The sequence below is a fragment of the Girardinichthys multiradiatus genome, chromosome 23, assembly GCF_021462225.1.
Source record: "Girardinichthys multiradiatus isolate DD_20200921_A chromosome 23, DD_fGirMul_XY1, whole genome shotgun sequence".
Taxonomy (NCBI): Eukaryota; Metazoa; Chordata; class Actinopteri; order Cyprinodontiformes; family Goodeidae; genus Girardinichthys; species Girardinichthys multiradiatus.
Genome location: NC_061815.1, coordinates 3300481 through 3320111, shown reverse-complemented (window position 1 = coordinate 3320111; position 19631 = coordinate 3300481). Strand labels below are relative to the sequence as shown.

Here is a 19631-nt window from a genome sequence, read left to right as displayed (position 1 = left end):
GGTAGAGGGTGAGTATTAAGTTGTTGCCAGCAGAAGATTGGACGATGCCCCCCTCCAGAAAGGTGTCACAGATAGACACAGAGTCAGGACAGGTGTAGCTTCTAGGCAGAGAAAAGAGAGAGAACATGAAGTTAGAAGTTGAAATAACAGCAAATAATGCAAAATTGGAGAGTTAGTGGGAGAATGTAGCGAAGAGGGTGAAAGTGGTCATTATGTCCTCCAGCAGCCTAAGCCTATAGCAGCATAACTACGGAGATAGCTCAGGATAACCTAAGCCACTCTAACCATAAGTTTTATCAAAAAGGAAAGTTTTAAGCCTAGCCTTAAAAGTAGACAGGTTGTCTACCTCACAGACTAAAACTGGGAGCGGGTTCCACAGGAGAGGAGCCTGATAACTAAATAATCTGCCTCCCATTCTACTTCTAGAGACTCTAGGAACCACCAGTAAACCTGCAGTCTGAGAACGAAGAGCTCTGTTAGGAATATATGGAACAATCAGATCTCTGATGTATGATGAAGCTAGATCATTAAGGGCTTTATATGTGAGGAGGAGAATTTTAAATTCTATTCTGGATTTAATAGGGAGCCAATGAAGGGAAGCTAAAGTAGGAGAAATATGATCTATCTTTTTAATTGAAAAGCAGGACATATGACCAAATTTCAGGTTCTAAGAACTCGACTGAGGATTCTGGCTTTGTGCTGATATTTTTGCTAATATTGTAATATTGACCCTGTCATTAAGATGACCTCAGCATGGGCTCAAAGAACGTTTGTCTCTTTTTCTTTAGCTATACCAATCAAGTTTCAATGGCATTTTGTTCTAGACTGGGACTCTGCTAATTTAATTGGCTCATAAATCTCAATGCATGCAAACTGATGACACTTTCATCAAACCAATTGAGTTTGGTTTTTTAATATTGAAACCCATTGTTTGTGAAAACATTATAAGGATTTTATTCTGCTAGTTCAGCAGTTTTTGGAAAAATTATTGTATTATTTTCCATCTATATTTTCCCTCTTCTACATAGTTAAACCGTTTGAAATGCAGTTAAGTAATCAAATACCAATCTACACAGTATTAAAGTCCAATCCAACCCTATGCAAACACATAGTATACTGACCATAGTGACGTTTTTTATTTTAATCAAGCACGTGTTTGTTTGTTTCCCTGATATAACAGTGGGGTCACAAATTCACAAATACCATCTGTCCATGATCACACCTCTGGGGATCTGAAAAGAGATATCCTCCTGCTCTCCACAACCACAGAAACCAAACTTATTTTCCATCAGGCCACTCACACATCCATTCAATCTAGCTGTCCTACTATCCCTGCCAGCTCTGTGTTCCTGAGGCCGTTATCAACATATATTTGTCAGAGTGGTCCTTCTTATTGAGTCCCAGCAGAGCTTTGGTAGGAAAAAGGCTTTGGGAGCCCCATTAGGTCCATCTGTCGCCCATTTTCTAACTACAGTAGCTGTGTGTTTGTTCATGTGTGTCTAATGTGTTTGAATAAGCCTAACCATCACAGGACGTTTTGCATGTGTGTCTATGATGTAACTATATGTGGACAGAGTAATGGGTGCAGGCTTTATATATATATGGATATACTTGGGTCCATATATATATATATATATATATATATATATATATATTTATTGTGAAGCATTTTAGTCTGTAGATACTGAAATCCTTCTGTACTATATTGTAATTGTATTCATGGTTTATTCATTACTGTTTCTATTATCTTTTAATCCTTCCTAAGATTACCTTACTAAAGGTGCATTTTTAACATTATCTCTAATAATAATTGTATGATTGTTATAGACGTTTATGTACTCATTGACTCGACTATTAAAGGGGTGAATCCCTGCATGATCAAACTGGTAGTGTTTTATTAATTCGGTGTTATTCATTACAGGCTGAATATATCTCCTTTCTGTTGGTCTTTCCACCACCTTCTCTGCTTGAGACACTCAGGCTCACTAAAAGTCCTGCTCACTACTCTTAGCATTTCCTCACTTGAAGAGTTCACGGCCTAAGGTGCTTTGTGAATAACTGTTGCCAAGGTCAAATTCTAAGAAAAATCTTAAAACTTGAGAAATTATGAGATTTGTTATGAATATGGGCTAAGGTCTTTATGGATCCACAACTGTTTGGCCAGACCTTCCCCTAAATTTATGCATAGTACATCATTTAAATATTGGCAAACTGGATCAGCAAGAGCATCTTTTCTTAAGCAGTTGGCAAAATGATCATGTCATACTGGAAATTTATATTCCTTTTCAGTACCTACTGGACCCATGTTAATATCAGCAATCTGTCTGTCTGTCCTTCTGTCCATTCCAGACAGATAGGTGGTGAAGTATGCTTACCACAGCTGGACTTTTTCTACTTAAATTAGGTTGTACCCCACATGTACACAGACAAAACGAGGTGGGTCTAACAGAAGCAACACTTAAAATGCTTAAGACTTTCATTACACTCCAAACAAAATGGCAGATTGTGAAGAGTTAGTACAACTGAGATTTAAATCAGGAGATTCAGATGAAATAATAACATTAACTAAATATAATGTTTAAATCAACAAGGTTTCACATTAGCCACATAATTATAACAAGCATGGGCCTGTAAGAAGCCCTTCCATCCATCCATCCACCTATCTATACATCCATCCTTGCATGGTCGCATGGGGTGGGCTGGTGCCCAGCTCCAGCAGTCACTAGGCAAGAGGTAGGGTACACCCTGGATAAGTCAGTAAGTACATCACTGGGCATTTCCAGTAATAAATGTGATACCTTTTAGGACTGAACCACTTGGATGCCTTCTCCTTCCGTCAGGTTTTGACTGGGAACAGTAAAATGTATACGTTTCGCATACCCCCAGAGTCCTACTGAGAAGGCACAGGCTGCTTCTGTGAAATTCATTTTTCTCACATATACTGTAGGGCCTGGGGAATGAACTGGCATGATAGAATATACATAACAGTCTGTTTTATTTTGTACTTTAGCTGTTTGTACACATAACGATACCAATAGTTCTGCAGAAACAGATGTCCTCCTCCTTTCTTTAGAGGTCTAAGATGAAAGCCGTCTGGTGTCCATCTCTTCTCGTGTGATGTTGCATCCTGTGGATCCTGCCTTAAAAAGAGAAAGAGTCCTGCTACCAGAAATAGGCTCAGGCTTATCAGTCCTGTCCACATGTTACAAAAAGCCATGCTAAGTTGGGCACAGGCCAGTTGTTTTCTTCACCGGTTTGAGATGCTGAGCCCTATGGGTCACCAGCCCCTTTGTATCCGGTCATTCCCCTGTTACCCCGTCGGTTGGTTTGGCTCCTGTAACGGTAATATTGGCTTACAGTGGCTCTTGTGGATCCAGGATGGTCTCTCTGCGATTTTTAGAGCTGTAGGTGTGGTCAGGAGAACTTGGTATGGTCCTTCCCAGCGAGGGGTACTGCAGTCCTTTCTGTGGAGTGTTTTAATCAGGACCAGGTCTACAGGCCTCAGGTTGTTCTGTGGAATAGGAGCAGAGTTTACTAGCAGACTACTGGACAACTGTGCTTCTTTTACTTGTAGCATTTTATTCATCCATTCAGCTTGTGATGTTTCCTGCTGTGCTTTTCCTATGTCATCTATTTCTGATGGCAGCGGAAAAGGCCTCCCATGTACTATTTCAAATGGAGTAAGACCAGTTTGATTTGGAGTTATTCTCATCCATAATTTAACCAGGGATAGGCATTCGGGCCATGGCCTCCCTGTTTTTTCCATTGTTTTCCTTAAACTATTTTTATTGTTCCGTTTGTTTTCTCAACCAGACCCGCACTTTGTGGGTGGTAAGAGTAATGGTTCTTTAACTGAAACCCTAATGCTTTAGAACAAAGTTATATTACACTATTTACAGAATGAGTTCCATTATCTGACCTTATAATCTGTGGGATACCATACGTGGGGAAGAAATGTGTCACTAGGCTTTTGGCTACTGTGAGTGCATCACAGTGTTTGGCAGGGTATATTTCGACCCACTTTGAAAAGGCATCTTTGACCACTGAGCAATATTTCTTTCCCCCTGACCATGATAATTCTATGAAATTCATATGTATGGTATGAAAGGGGTATGCTGCTGCTGGAAACTGGCCTCTTTTTAGTCTCATGTTCCCTTGTGGATTGTGTTTACAGCAGATGATGCATGACCTACAGACGTTTTTTGCACAGTCAGAAAAATGTATCATGTAGAAGTGATAGTTTATCATCCTTTTTTAATGGCTCCTCTGCTGAGCAAAGATTTTACTACTGCAGCCGGTGCAGATTGTTGTGAGTCTTTCAGTTTAAGTGGGTGTCACAGCACAATTTCAGCTGTCTGTTTCACAGTTTCTGCTGCTGCTGTGCAGGCCTGCAGAGAGACTGGAAATCCAGCTGCAACCGGATCCAACTTTTAGAATAAAATGCTAAAGGCCTGTCTTTGGATCCGAATGGTTGGGTTAATATTGCTTTCATATAACCCTGGCTGGCGTCTACACAAAGTTGACTATAATCTGGCAGAGCTAAGGTGACTGTTGTTTGAAGCAGATTTTTTAGCTCTGTGAATGTTGCTTCTCCCTCCTTAGTCCATGTGATTTTGTCTTTTAATGTCATGTCATTGCCATAGATTATAGATTGCAAAGGTTGGACAATGGCTGTATAGTCAGGCAGCCATTTTCTACAAAAGTTACACAGTCCCAAAAAGGACATCATTTGTTGCTTAATTCACGGTTCTGGGGCCTCCTGTATGGCTGTTTTTCTGCTGCTTAGGAGGGAGCGGCCGTGCTGTGATAGCATGTGTCCCAAATAAATCACTTCTTCCTTACAAAGCTGCAGTTTGTTTCTAGAAGCTTTGCGTCCTGTCTGGTGGAGGTGTTTTAAAACCATTACTGTGGCTTCTTCACAGTGTTCTTTGGTATCAGAGGCTATAAGGATATCATCCACATATAGCAGGATCTGACTGTGCTCAGGTATTTTGCAGGTACTCATTGAGTATCTCAATGCTTGAGGGCTCTCACTGAAACCTTGAGGTAATTGGGTGTAGGTATATTTTTTACATTTAAATTGGAAGCCAAATAGATGCTGTGATTCCTCGTGTAATAACACTGTGAAAAAAGCATTGCTGAGATCCACTACAGAAAAACATTTCTTATCCGGAGTTAAGGGATGCAACAATGTGTGGGGGTTTGGGACATCAGGAGCTGCATGCTCTACAATATCATTTATTTGTCTAAGGTCTTGGACCATTCTCCACTTTCCTGTGCTGGCTTTCTGCACAGGAAAAATAGGTGTGTTGCATGTAGCGTCAGGTGCTTCTCTTAATATTCCTGACTTCAACATATCTTGTATTACTGGCTTGATACCTTCTTCAGCTTCTGGTTTTAAAGGGTATTGGCGGACCAGTGGTCATTTTTCAGATATTAGTTTAACCTTATATGGTGGAAATCCCTTTATAAGCCCTACATCTGTCGAGGATTGGGATCACAGTTCAGGTGGGACAGCAGCTAGGGCAGGGTGCATGTTGCTCTCTTTGCTCTCAGCTAAGCCCTGTATATGTCACCCTGCCTCATCTAAATGTGTCCTTGGATGGACTTTGACTGTCCACCTTAGAGTGAGCTTCCAGATTTCTGTATTAGGATCTACTTTCCAGTCAGGGCTTATTGATGATTTGTATCTCCCTCTTTCAGCACACTGTATGAATTTTTCCGATTCCTTCCACTGCCCCTCTACGGGTTTAGTTCTTATTAAAAAATAAAAACTCACTCACTGATGAACACAAAAAATGAAGGGCATATTATATCTTATAATCTTAGTTTGTTTTACCCAGTTTTATAGATACACCGTACAGTTTCAGTCAGCTTTGTATTTAGTTCAAGTAACTAAAGTTTGTTTCAATTAACTCAAGTTTTCTCTATTTCAGTCCAGACCAGTAATTCTGTTAAGGTTCATTTCATCTTGTGTTAAGTTTGAGTCTAATTCGATCATTTTGAACCTGACTGGACAAAATCTAAACGTCTGTTAAAATCTTTTTGTTTTACCATAGAGAAGTGACCTAATATTATTGTGGTACTGTTGAGGATCAGGCTTGTCCTTGTGGTCTTTAATTATTGTGCACATATACTCTAAGGTTTACATAACATGAAACAGACATTTATTTCACAAAAACAGACAGTCAAATACAGACATTTGGTCACATGAAAGTTTAAATACCCTGTTTGTAAAAGAATTGTGAAAAATTGAAGACTGGTCTATGAGCTTTCTTATGGTTATCAGCATTTTCAATACAAGTAGAACCTTTGCTATCTTTATATGATTTTTTGGAAAAGATTCTGGAAACCTTATTAAGATATACGTTTGGCAATGATCATCAGAACATCAGACCTTTATTAGAGCTTTTACAGTCTCTCAAAGATGCATTACAATGAAATCAATCATTCCCATTCACACACATTCACACACTACTTACTTATTTCTCTGTCAGAGTAATTTTGTTTTCAAAAATTTGAACATAATTTGACTTCTATTATTCTTAAAATGCACATAATTTCCTCATAACCCCTTTTGTCTCCACTAGGTCTGTTTTGAATGCTTCAATTCTTTTTTATTCACCAAGAATCAATAAGGTGGTCTTAGTGGGGTCCACCTCAAAGTTGTTGTCTGTTGGGTGTCATGTTATGATTGTCTGGTCAGTGAGGTTCATAAGTCAGTCAGAACCTTGGCCTTGGTCTGTGCACATAATGTTTCATAGATCCGGCCTATGATTAGTCAGCAAAACTTCCACCTATAGGAGAAAAATTTATTGTTAATGAATGAGCTGCATTTCCTAGAAACACTGTCTTCCTTCTGGATGAGCATCACCTGTTGAAAAACTTTAATCATTGTTTGTTTCACATATTCAATCAGATCTTTATATTATACCAGTAGGTGAAGTTGTTAGTATCTCATGTAGACTGACATATACTGTTGCATTTGGAGAGGATCTCAGATTAAATAAACATAGTTAGAGCTTCAATCCAGGTTAATTTTGTGTCTGCAGACTTTAGCCTATTTTTCTTTTTTTTTTATACATAAAGAGCAAGATTCAAAACATTTTCAAAAGGCAGATTGTGGCAGAATGTAGACAAAACTGCTTATTGATTGACAAAATAATATTCAAGCACACAATCACCATGTCAAAGGGTCTACTAGAGAATCACATAAAAGTCTGGGGGCCAATTTTGGCCCGCGGACCTTGAGTTTGACACATGCAGGGTAGAGTTACAATCTTTATCAGAGCTCTCAGCAGACAGGCTTCTGCTGTTTGCAGAAGTTTTATCTTCGTTTTCAGGCAGCTGCATTTCCTGAGTCAAGGTCGTTCCACAGAGCTGAAATTAAACTTCTCTCAAAGAGGAAAAAATCAAGAATGCACACAATCTGAGCCAAATATGGAATTATTTCCCTGTGAATCTTTTGCATTTTATCATGGTATTGTTGGTAGTATAACACCATAGAATGATTTTTAAAGCACCCGTTTCTCACTAATACTTGCCTACAAAATTGTTTACTCTCAGAATACTTCTTTAACAATATTCTGTTCTCCCTTCTCTAGTCATTGTTCACTGGGATGTCCAGTTGGGCAGTGTCCATGTTGTCCACATTGTCACCTCCTCTTTTAACTTCCTTTACCACGTCCTCTAAAACCACCTCTTAGTCTTTATAATTTGGGGCTACCTTGGTATTCTAAACTGGGATGGGTGGCGGTCTGCCCCCCTTATTTGTTTTCAGTTAAGCTGAAAGTTTTTTCCCTGTGCTTTTCTTAAGGCCTCAGTATTATGTCAGTTAAAGGCTGCCGTTGCTGTTTTTTTTTAATTCATCTTTTTGTTTTAATCTGTTTATCAACTGTGTCCACGCAAGAACTGAGAGGTCCCCTTTGAAATTATAATCGGGCAAGGTTTTTTATTGTCTCTTGGATCTTTTGAATGCATAATCTCCAGTTTAAGATCCCCATGTAGTTTTAGGATTTCAGTGATAATTAAGTAACCTGAAAATCCGTATTTTTTATGCCATTGTTTACATTTTTCTCCGGCCCCCTTCACATAATTTTCCATAAACTTTACATCTCCTTCTAAATCAGAGCCTTTGCTCTGTCCCTTCCCCATTGTTCTGTTATTTTTCTTCAAACTATGAATGTCTCGAATAGAAGTTCTCTGACATGAGATCACAGAGAGGACATTAACACGCCCTTCGACTGCGGCTATCCCGCAGCGGTGTTAATTTTCAGGGATGAAACCCGTCCTGTATCTCGTAGTGATCGTCAGTACGTAATTTTATTCGGGCAAAAGAAAACACAGGACTTGCAGAATATTGCTATGATTCTTTCAAAATGCTTAGCCCTCCAAACACACACAACACAGTCACACAGTTTATATGTATTTTAATTATCCCACAATTGTTTTAGGTTAACCTGTTTCATTTTATGAGCTCTACTATTTTTCAACACTTATTTTAACAACACTTAGTTTCATTCCCTTAAGGCGGAATACTACCTAGCCGTTTCTGATCCCCTTACGGCGGGATCCTACCTAATTTATCACTATTCCTTTCCGGCGGAATAATATCTTCCCAATTGCTGTCTCCTTATGGCGAGACACTACCAACTGTCTAGTCGCTTGTGATCCCCTTACGGCAGGATCTTACCTAATTTATCTCTATCCCTTTTCGGCGGGATAATACCTTCCCAATTGCTGTCTCCTTACAGCGAGACACTACCAGTGACTCCCAAGTACTTTTCTTCAACAATCAACGAAACGTCTCACCTCTGAGCTGACTTCTAGGTGACTCTGTCGGACCCCCAGAGTCACCTGGCATTGAGCGAAGCAATAACCCACCGGCCTGTTGCGAATTCACGTACCGGGGCTTTCAGCCACCGTGCCTGGGGCGACTGTGCAGTAGCGCTTCCTCGGCGTCAGGTAGTCCCCAGGGATCCTTCGGTCACTGCAAAGATAGAAGCCTAGGTTAGTTCAAATATCAGGCTCGAAGGACCGATTTAATGATAGGTATTATTTGAACAGTCAGGCTCAGAGGAATGACACAGAGTCTCTGTTATCTTTCTGCAGTAAGGTAGCCACACTCTGCAGTGCAACTACAAAGTGTGGACACACTATCTCTTTATTTATAGGCGGATACAAACAGTTAGGGTGTGTATGTGTGTGTGTTATAGGAATGGGAGTAGAAACAGGAACAGGGTGCGATTCAGCCTGGCTTTCAGGCTCACATGCTGAGTTTACGTGTGCAGCTCAGTACAGAATTTACAAAGTCTTTTGAGTGATAAACACAAGATACAAGGTTTCACACCCAACAACCATAATAAAATGAACTCTGTGATAATTTCACTCTGAGTGGAGACATGCAAGCTGTCTGTCTGGAAAAACAGATTATATTAGAGAAAAATTCTTGGCGAGAGGAATGATTAATGGGCTTGTTATTGCAGGAAATCTTGTGATATGCTGGCCCCTGCCACGTCAATTTGACCTGAGAGGTTGCATCCAGATAAGTGATGAAATTGTTAGTGTAAAACTGTCATGTACGCCAATTTGATGTTTTCCAGACGTTTGGCTAAATGTGTATTTGGGGAAAAGTAGAGAAAAGCAATGTTGAAGGTGCCAAGAAGGTTTACATAAATGAGTATGATGATGTCAATGGGTCAGGATGCAATACAATATACACTAATGCTTTGTATCTGTATAAAAACCGCCCCGTAAAGACTGAGGGGAGGGTGACTTCTGGAATTTTTGATGAACATGATTCTGTGCGCTTTTTGAAGAATAAAGTCCCCTCTCGTGAGGATTGTTTCAAGGGAAAATATTTCTGAGTTCTGTTTTAATTATTTTAGCTCAATGATCAGACCGCCCGCTCCTAAAAACCCTGTTGGGGTAGGGAAAACTAACACTGCACATCACTTGGAACACTGTTTTGAAACATTGTAGTGGCAACATTATGCTTTGGGGATGCTATTCTTCAGCAGGGATGTGGAACTCAAAGCTTATGGAAAGGTAAATGGAGCTAAATAAATGACAATCCTGACAGAAACCTGTTAGATGCTGCAAAATACTTGAGACTGGGGCGTATAGGATCAAATTCCTGTTTCTAGTTTCTCTTGATTACCTGGTCTTATTGTTCATTGGTTTTCCCTGCATTTGTAATTAAGTTCTTTTGTTGCCTTAGTTCCTTGCTGGTGCCTAGCGTTATGTCTCCGTTCATTACTCTGTGTCCTGGCCTGGTTCTAGTCACATGCACTCAACAGCCACTTTATTAGGCACACCTTGCTAGTACCGGGTTGGACCCCCTTTTGCCTTCAGACCTGCCTTAATCCTTCGTGGCATATATTCAACAAGGTACTGGAAACATTCCTCAGAGAGTTTGGTCCATATTGACATGATAGCATCACACAGATGCTACAGATTTGTCGGCTGCGCATCCATGATGCGAATCTCCCGTTCCACCACATCCCAAAGGTGCTCTATTGGATTGAGATCTGGTGACTGTGGATGCCATTTGAGTACAGTGAACTCACTGTCATGTTCAAGAAACCAGTCTGAGATGATTCGTGCTTTATGTCATGGCGCGTTATCCTGCTGGAAGTAACCATCAGAAGATGGGTACACTCTGGTCATAAAGGGATGGACATGGTCAGCAACAATACTCAGGTAGGCTGTGGCATTGACACAATGCTCAATTGGTACTAAGGGGCCCCAAAGTGTGCCAAGAAAATATCCCCCACACCATTACACCACCACCACCAGCCTGAACCGTTGATACAAGGCAGGATGGATCCATGCCTTCATGTTGTTGACACCAAATTCTGACCCTACCATCCGAATGTTGCAGGAAAAATCGAGACTCATCAGACCAGGCAACGTTTTTCCAATCTTCTGTTGTCCAATTTTGGTGAGCCTGTGTGAATTGTAACCTCAGTTTCCTGTTCTTAGCTGACAGGAGTGGCACCCGGTGTGGTCTTCTGCTGCTGTAGCCCATCTGCCTCAAGGTTCGACGTGTTGTGCGTTCAGAGATGCTCTTCTGCATGCCTTGGATGTAACAAGTGGTTATTTGAGTTCCTGTTGCCTTTCTATCAGCTCGAACCAGTCTGGCCATTCTCCTCTGACCTCTGGCATCAACAAGGCATTTGCGCCCACAGAACTGCTGCTCACTGGATATTTTCTCTGTTTTGGACCATTCTCTGTAAACCCTAAAGATTGTAGTGCGTGAAAATCCCAGTAGATCAGCATTTTCTGAAATACTCAGACCAGCCCGTCTGGCACCAACAACCATGCCGAATCCAAAGTCACTTAAATTACCTTTCTTTCCCATTCTGATGCTCGGTTTGAACTGCAGCAGATCGTCTTGACCATGTCTACATGCCTAAATGCACTGAGTTGCTGCCATGTGATTGGCCGATAAGAAATTTGCGTTAACGAGTAGTTGGACAGGTGTACCTAATAATGTGGCTGGCGAGTGTAAGTTTTAACTATTGGGACATTCAAAATGCATTTTGAAATGAAAGTTATGATCACCAATTAAAGCTTGAGTGTAAAATTTTTTTTTCACCTGCTTTTAGAACATCACTGTTACACCAAAACTAGAGTTTGTTTAGCGGTGGTTCAGAGAGCAGAACAATACCATAATCTAATCATTTCTTGACATCAAAATATGTTATTTTTAGCAATATTTGTGTGGAATTGAATTAAATTTAATTTGAAATTAGTTTATTAATCCCAAAGGAAAATTAAATTGCGTTGTAACTCATGTTATCCATTTTTTTTCAAAGAGCCATTGTAGAGTATGATGACTGTGAGCAGAAAGAATCTCCTGGAGCGGTCTGTCTTATGGCGGATCTAAATAGACTGAAGAATGACTGACAACACTGTTGTTGTACGACAGTCTTTTAGAAGTAATTTTCTTAGAAAGTTAGTTTGGAATCTGAGTTTACTCCAAAAAGTGCCATGTGTAAATCTTCTTAATGGTAATAAAATCTGAGGTCAACCAGAAGAGATCACACTCTCCACAACAGACTTATAGAAGATATGCAGCATCTTGCTGGAAACACTGAAGGACCTACGCTTCCTCAAGAAGTATAGTCTGCTCTGTCCCTTCTTCTATACAGCTTCTGCTGCATCTCCAATCCAGTCTGTTGTCCAGGTTAACACCAAGATGTTTCGACTCCTCCACCACCTCCACTTTTTCTTTAACGATGGAGCGTTTGACATATTTCTATAAACAGAAGAAATTCCTACATATTCTTTTTAACTCTATATCAGTGACAAATATAAATGTTTTCCTGGTTTTACTTTTTTGTGACATTTAAATCTTTCAGATCATCAAACTAATTTAAACACAAAAAGCTGTTTTCAAATGAAGTTTCCATTTATTAAGTGAAAAAGTGTCTGAACCAATCTGGTTTTATGAGAAAATGTAATCCCTCTAAATATCCTGTCCCACACGTTTAATCATGAATTGACTTTAATGAACCATATTTGTTTGGAAGGCTGACACAATTTCATTAGTTAAACACAGGCGTGATAACTAGCACATCTGTAAAACAAAGAAATCACTTGAACAGGAACCTGTCTGACATCATGAGGTATGCTAGAAAATCTCAATTAGTGACCCATCCAGCTTCAATGTCAAAGTCCCTGACATTTATCAGTCTGAAGAAGGTTAGAAAGCAATTTTAAGGCTACAGGGCTCCAGCAAGCCATAGTTAAGAGACAACATCCACAAATGGAACAGTTGTTAACCTTCCCAGGAGTAACTGACCTATCAAAATTTCTCCAAGAGCGCATCAACAACTCAACCCATAAACAGCAACTAAAGCAGTCCAGGCCTGGTCTTAGTTATGGTCAGAACTCATGATCCAACAAAAACCCTGCAAAACCAAAATGAATACACAGGTCTGTCATATTTTCCAACAAAATATTAATGTTTCCCAGGACAATTCTAAAAATATTCTGTGTACGGATGGGACAAAAGTGGAATCTTTCGTAAAGTGTGTGTTTTGTTACATCTGCTGTCAAAATAACACACCATTAAAAAGAAATCAATAGTAATACACGGTAGTCTAATGATCTTGGGCTGCTTTGCTTTTTCAGGACCTGAAAAATTTGCCATAACTTATGGAAGGATAAAATTCTTCAAAATAATCCTGATGTAAATCCAGATGTAAAACAGTTGGGTTGTCAAGCAGGACAATATGACATGACCTTAAACAGACAATTCAGGCTTACGATGTAGTTGAATTAAAACAATTATGCAAAAAAGAGTGTGCCAAGATTCCTTCACAGTAATTAAAAAGACTGATTGCCAGTTATCACAAATGCTTAATGGCAGTTGTTGCCACTGTTGAGAATCAACTATGTGAACACAAAAGCCCTGCATTAAACATCAAAAACTTGACCCCTAGATTCTACATCCTCCGCTGCGGTACGTTTCCATTCTGTTCCGTTGCAGACTGCCTCCATCAGTCTGTGAAAAGCAACGCCTAGTGAATCCACGGTAACTCCGTTGAGCTCTACTCAAAGTTCCATAGAGCCCGAAGAGAGCATGCACGAGGGGTACATTGGTTTACAAGGCTGGAGCCAGACGGACCAGAGCAGACCAGAAAATTGGATTTGTTTTGTAATTTTATGGAGAACGACGGAGAGCAGGTCCGTCGACGGTGACTTTCGGAGCAGTCACAGAGAATGTGGAACCGTTCTCATAACAACAGAGTTGCTCAGTCGGACATACGTGAACGGACTTGAGCGGAACAGAGCAGTAACAGAGGATGTGGAATTTAGGGGTGACCACATGGCTTGACTGCATGATCTAAGAACAAAATAACTTTTAAAACCACTCCACATCCCAGCATTCCCACCTGGGTGAAGGGGGGCCCTAAAAAGCAGGGAACACCTACATCATGAAGGTTATGAAAAGAACAGCACATAGAATGCCTCTGCTTTTTCTGGGGATTCTAATTAGAAAAGGAAGCACAGAAACCTAGCTAGGTAATTGTCCTGAACTTGCTGCCTAAGTAAAAGAGCTCCCCACATTCGGAAAACTTCAGATCCGAATCAATATCAGCTGTTTGTGTACCCAACGACCTTATAACTGCCTGCAGAAAAAAGAGCTTTTTTCTGTTGCTTAAACTGCTTGAGTTCTGTTGAACAGAACCGTCAAGTCCAGAGGCCACCTTCTGCGATAGTAGTATTATATACTTTTGCTTTATATTATTGTGTTTTGTGGTAGTTTTTGGTACCCACACTATTGGGTCCTGGCATTTTGAGTTCATTCTGGTTTTGTCTATGTTTTTCCATTTTGCCTTCTCACCGACATCAAAGGGTATTACACAACCTCTGGGAGCTTGCTAGGCTGTGGTCTCTTGACCAGTTTACCAAAGCTATTTGGCTTAACACACCAAAAGCTATTTTTCTTTTGTCTGAATTTTGACGCCGATTTCTGAGTGTGACATCATCACATACAAGGACTTGAAGAAACTGCAGGAGATTTGTCCAGCCATGAGATTTCATCTGCCATTTTGTTTGCTTACATCTTGTCCACCATTCTGTCTATTATCTTGCATACCCTGGGTCTTACATACTCACAAACAAATATACATACCCATAGAGACATACTCACACATATACACACATTGATTATGATCCTGCTGCGTTTGTTAATGTCTTTTGCTTTTTTTTGTTGGGCGGGCGGGCGGGCAGGCAGGCAGGCAGGCAGGCAGGCGATAGATAGATAGATAGATAGATAGATAGATAGATAGATAGATAGATAGATAGATAGATAGATAGATAGATAGATAGATAGATAGATAGATAGATAGATAGATAGATAGATAGATAGATAGATAGATAGATAGATAGATAGATAGATAGATAGATAGATAGATAGATAGATAGATAGATAGATAGATAGATAGATAGATAGATAGATAGATAGATAGATAGATAGATAGATAATACCACACCTCAAACAGGCTGGTACTTAAAGAACAATTGATGTTGTGAAACATGTAAGTATGACAAACAGGAAAACAATTGTGAGAGAGAAATGCTTTTTCAATTTTGTCACAACATCTGTGTCAAGCTCCATTAATAACAGCTTGCTGCTAATGACTGGTGATTTTGTTGCAAAATGACAAAACATGAAATATAAAAGTTTAGGACGATTTTGAGAACTTGATTCTTGTAGAGACACAAACAGAGCCTTTTTTTAGTCTTTTATTCTTTCTGTAAACTTGGCAGAAATTAAACATTCAACCCAGTGGTAGTAAATTATTAATCTCTTTTTGTTTCTTGTGCTTAAATTGTTTAGCTTTGCCTAACTTTATTTATTTTTAATTCCCACTCTCCATGATGCTTAGGGCTTACTATATGTCTCCTATTTCCTGGTGAAGTCCATAATCTGCTGCAGAGAGACAATTTTCCAACAGAGATCAATTATGTTGAATCTAATATTAAAAAAGGGTGAACAATTTTGGCAAACTGCAGGAAAACTTTCTACTTCTATCGTCACTTATTTCTCATGTGTTTTTTCATTTACCCACTTTTCTTTTACCCACTATGTTCCATTATTAGGGTGTCTCTGTCTCTCATTTAAGGCATTGTTTTCCCACAAGGATGTCAAAAATGTTTAAAATGGGCTTTAAACCACCAATAAAACCCGGAAGATGCAAAACATATCACAGATATTGTACTTCTGTACAACAGATTGGTAGTTTTATTCTCTTTTCCCGTAATGACCAAAGTAATGATTTATCGTCACCAACTTCGGTATACTGTCTCTAAAGCTTTCCTTTTGTTCTAATCCACACTTTGTCTGCATTACTCTTTGTTGTGATCCATTATGTGACAAGCCATTCTTCAGTAATCTGGAACCCCATTACTTTTCTATAAAAGTATTTCTACTAATTTTGCTAATTTTTGGAAATCCATTTCACCAGCTGGTACATAAGAACTTCTGCTGGTGTATATACATGTAAGTGTTTATTATCTAGACTTTTGATAATAAATAATGACATTAAAACCATTCTAGAATAAAGAGAAATCAAGGGAATGGTTCAGAATGGTCATATATGGCAGGGGTCCCCAACCCCCGGTCCAAATCCAGACCCCGAGAGGGTTTTGTTACTATGTAGTTAGATAGAGACAATTTATTCCTGCCGGCTACCATGGTTGACCTTTGAACAGCTGAGACAGGCACTCCAAGCCAGCTGGTGGCGGTAATGCACCAGATTGTTGTATGCCAACCGACAGAAAACAACAAAGAAGAGGTTATGCAGGTCCTTTACTGTGAGTTACTAAGTTACTAGCTTGGGATTTCATGCTTGCTGACAGTACAATTACCTTGTGGTGCACAGATAAGTGAGTAAAAGAAGATGGCTTTGTCAAAAATATGTAAAATGGACTACGAAAATCACACATTTAAAGATAAATGGACAAAGCATATTTTTCCCCATAACTGCAGTTGGCTGTAAGGCCAGTCTGCCTTATACACTCATCGGCCACTTTATTAGGTACACCTTGCTAGTACTGGGTTGGACCCGCGTTTGCCTTCAGAACTGCCTTAATCCTTCGTGGCATAGATTCAACAAGGTACTGGAAACATTCTTCAGAGAGTTTGGTCCATATTGATGTGATAGCATCACACAGATGCTGCAGATTTGTCAGCTGCACATCCACGATGCGAATCTCACGTTCCACTACATCCCAAAGGGGCTCTATTGGATTGAGATCTGGTGACTGTGGAGGCCATTTGAGTACAGTGAACTCACTGTCATGTTCAAGAAACCAGTCTGAGATGATTTGTGCTTTATGTCATGGCGTGTTATCTGGAAGTAACCCTGCATGCTCAGTATGAGGGATTGCTGCAAAGTCAATGCCAGTGACTGTCCACTGTCTCTACATGCTCATCCGGGAGGAGTGAATGCTGCAAGTCACTGACTGGATGCCCAATATCACACCTTTGAGATAATTTGGACTGGAGATTGTAAATCAAACGCCCACCCCCCAATTAATCTCTGACCTTTTTTGGGATTATTTAAATATTTCCATAAATCATTACAACCTTTCTGCTGGAGATAGGCATCAGCTTCCGCACGACCCACTATGGAAGAAGCGGTAGAAAATGACTGACTGACTGACATTTCTTAACCTTGTGGAAAGCCTTCTTGGAGAAGTTTAGGCTATTATAGTTGTGAATGTTGGGTTAGTGACATATTAAATCCTATGGCTTATGAACAGGATGCCACTAAAGTTCATATGTGTAGAAGGCAGACAGACAAATTATTTTGCCAATATAGTGTGTACTGTATGCTGAGGATTTCTGCTGCATCTGGTTGACCCACATGTCGTGTTCCTTGTGGAGACTGTTGAATTAATTGCTTTAAATACAAGTAAAGTTCTTGTGCTTCATCCTCAACATGCTGCATCATATTTATCTGAATAGTGTATTTTTCAGACCAGCTGGACACTGGATAATGCAGTGCTCTGCTCTGTGCATGCACTCCTGAAGCTGTCTTTACTCTGTATATCACTGCATGGCATCTGTTCCAAAATCATGCATTACCTCTTACAGTTCATGGTGGTTCCAGGTTTGTGATTACCTCCCAATGTGGATGAGAGTCATAAAGTTGAAGTAGCTTGACTTCAATCCCCTATTCCCTTCAGTTGACCCAGATGCATAAAACAGGTAAAATGGGACATTAAACTTAAATGTATTCATTAACTGAAAAAGAGATCCTATACAAATGAAACCATACACTGGTTTTACTCACTGACAAGACTGACATTGTACAAGAGCTAAACTGAAGTGCAGAACTGATGTGTGCTAGCTCACTGGTCAGACAGCATTCAGCTACGAAAATCAGATATAAAGGCACTAAAGTTAAAGCTATGCTACAATGTGAAACCATGCTGCACTGACCACCAGATGAGAAACTTTCTAAAAACACTAAACTATTCTAAAGTAAAGTGCAAACCATTTGTAAATCACTAATATTGTCACCATAAGATTCAGAAATAATACTGAGATATAGTCAGACGTCAGACGACCCTCAGTGACATGAGCAGGAGCTGACTTAGGGTCAGGCTGTGTGTCTGGCTGCAAAGCCAGGAGCACCCCCCAAAGAAAAACCAAAAGGTGTTCCGGACATGGTTGTGGAGGCAGCCCCCTCACGGGCTCCTCCCGAATCAGGTGAGGAAGTGGAGGAAGCCCGCCCACGGGCTCCTCCGGGACACAATGAGGTTCTGAAGACCCGGCAGCAGCTGGCTGAGGCACTGTAGAACCAGTGGCGGCCGGCTGTGGCTCTGAAGACCCGGCGGCGGCCGGCTGTGGCTCTGAAGACCCGGCGGCGGCCGGCTGTGGCTCTGAAGACCCGGCGGCGGCGGCCGGCTGTGGCTCTGAAGACCCGGCGGCAGCTGCCGGCTGTGGCTCTGAAGACCCGGCAGCGGCCGGCTGTGGCTCTGAAGACCCGTGGAGAGGAGCGAACAGTCCTCCGGCAGAGAGTGGCAGTGGAGAATCGAGCCACCCCCTCTCGAGGAATTCCGCCTCCAAAATGAGGTGCACAAAGTCCAAATCATCGGGGAAGATTCTCAGGTAATCAACAAAACCCATCACCCGCTGCCTCCTGAGCTCCGACTGTGGCGTCTCCGGTCTGGACAGGACCCACGCCGGAGAAAACAGCTGCGAGGAAGCCGTGGTGGGTGGACCCTCCGTGGAAGTATAGGAGGCGTCCACCCGAAACCTCCCAGTGGCGGCTGCCCTCCGGCGATGACGTCGTCCCGGGCAGGAGGAAAACCCAGCCGGAAACCCTGCTGCCGCTGGCGGAGGTGAGGATGGCACCGCTGGAGGCTCAGCGAGCGTGAGCTGAAGCGAAGCTGCTGTGGGCATGACGAGCTCAGGAGCTGCTGCTGCTGCTGCTGCGGAGTAGGAATGCTTGCGGCAAGAGCGCCGTCGCTTGGAGGAGGCGTGGGCTGGGGAGGAGCGGTTTCGACCCGTCTCAAAAGCCATATCAGCCCAGTCGGTTTCACAAAAACACTCCTCCATCTCTTCCAGCAATAGAGGCGAAGGTAAAATCTCCACCTCCTCCCCATACAAAGCACGCAGCATCTCATCCTGCTGCTCAATCCATTCTTTTAGCTCTGTAGCTCTGTCTGCTTGGTCCTTGTGGCGGTGTCGTACTGTCATAATTGCAGTATTTTGTGGTGGACCAGAGGCAGACAAGCACGGAGGAAGCAGAGTGGGATCAAAACTCCAACTTTAATAAAACGAGTTCACTCACATGAAGGCGTGGTGCAGGGTGACAAAATAATCCAGTAGACAGGGTATTTGAAAACAGAACTTAACAGAATCCAGAGCAAGGACAAAAATCCAAAAGAGACATCTCACGAGGACATGGAAGAGACGTAACGACACCGCGTGGAACAAAGGACGAAAGCAAACTTAAATACAGACAAAGGTGGACAAGAAACAATATGGCAGGTAATCAGAGGAACAGGTGACACAAGGAGGCTGGGAGGCAGAGGGAACAGGTGAACGTAATGCAAGTAATTAACAAGACACCGAACAGACCTAAACAAAACTATAAACA

The 19631-nt window shown here is 41.1% G+C and overlaps 1 long non-coding RNA gene across 1 annotated transcript in view; it reads right to left on the bottom strand.

Moving 5' to 3' along the window:
* Nucleotides 1–1856: 1856 nt before the first annotated feature.
* The window catches only part of LOC124860708, a 36845-nt gene continuing 19070 nt past the window's right edge, over nucleotides 1857–19631 (bottom strand). Inside the window, exons 3-4 of the long non-coding RNA XR_007036421.1 lie at nucleotides 8812–8989; nucleotides 1857–3511 (exon numbers count right to left, since the gene is read on the bottom strand). This is a non-coding gene — a long non-coding RNA (uncharacterized LOC124860708). The remainder of the gene's footprint in view (nucleotides 3512–8811; nucleotides 8990–19631) is intronic.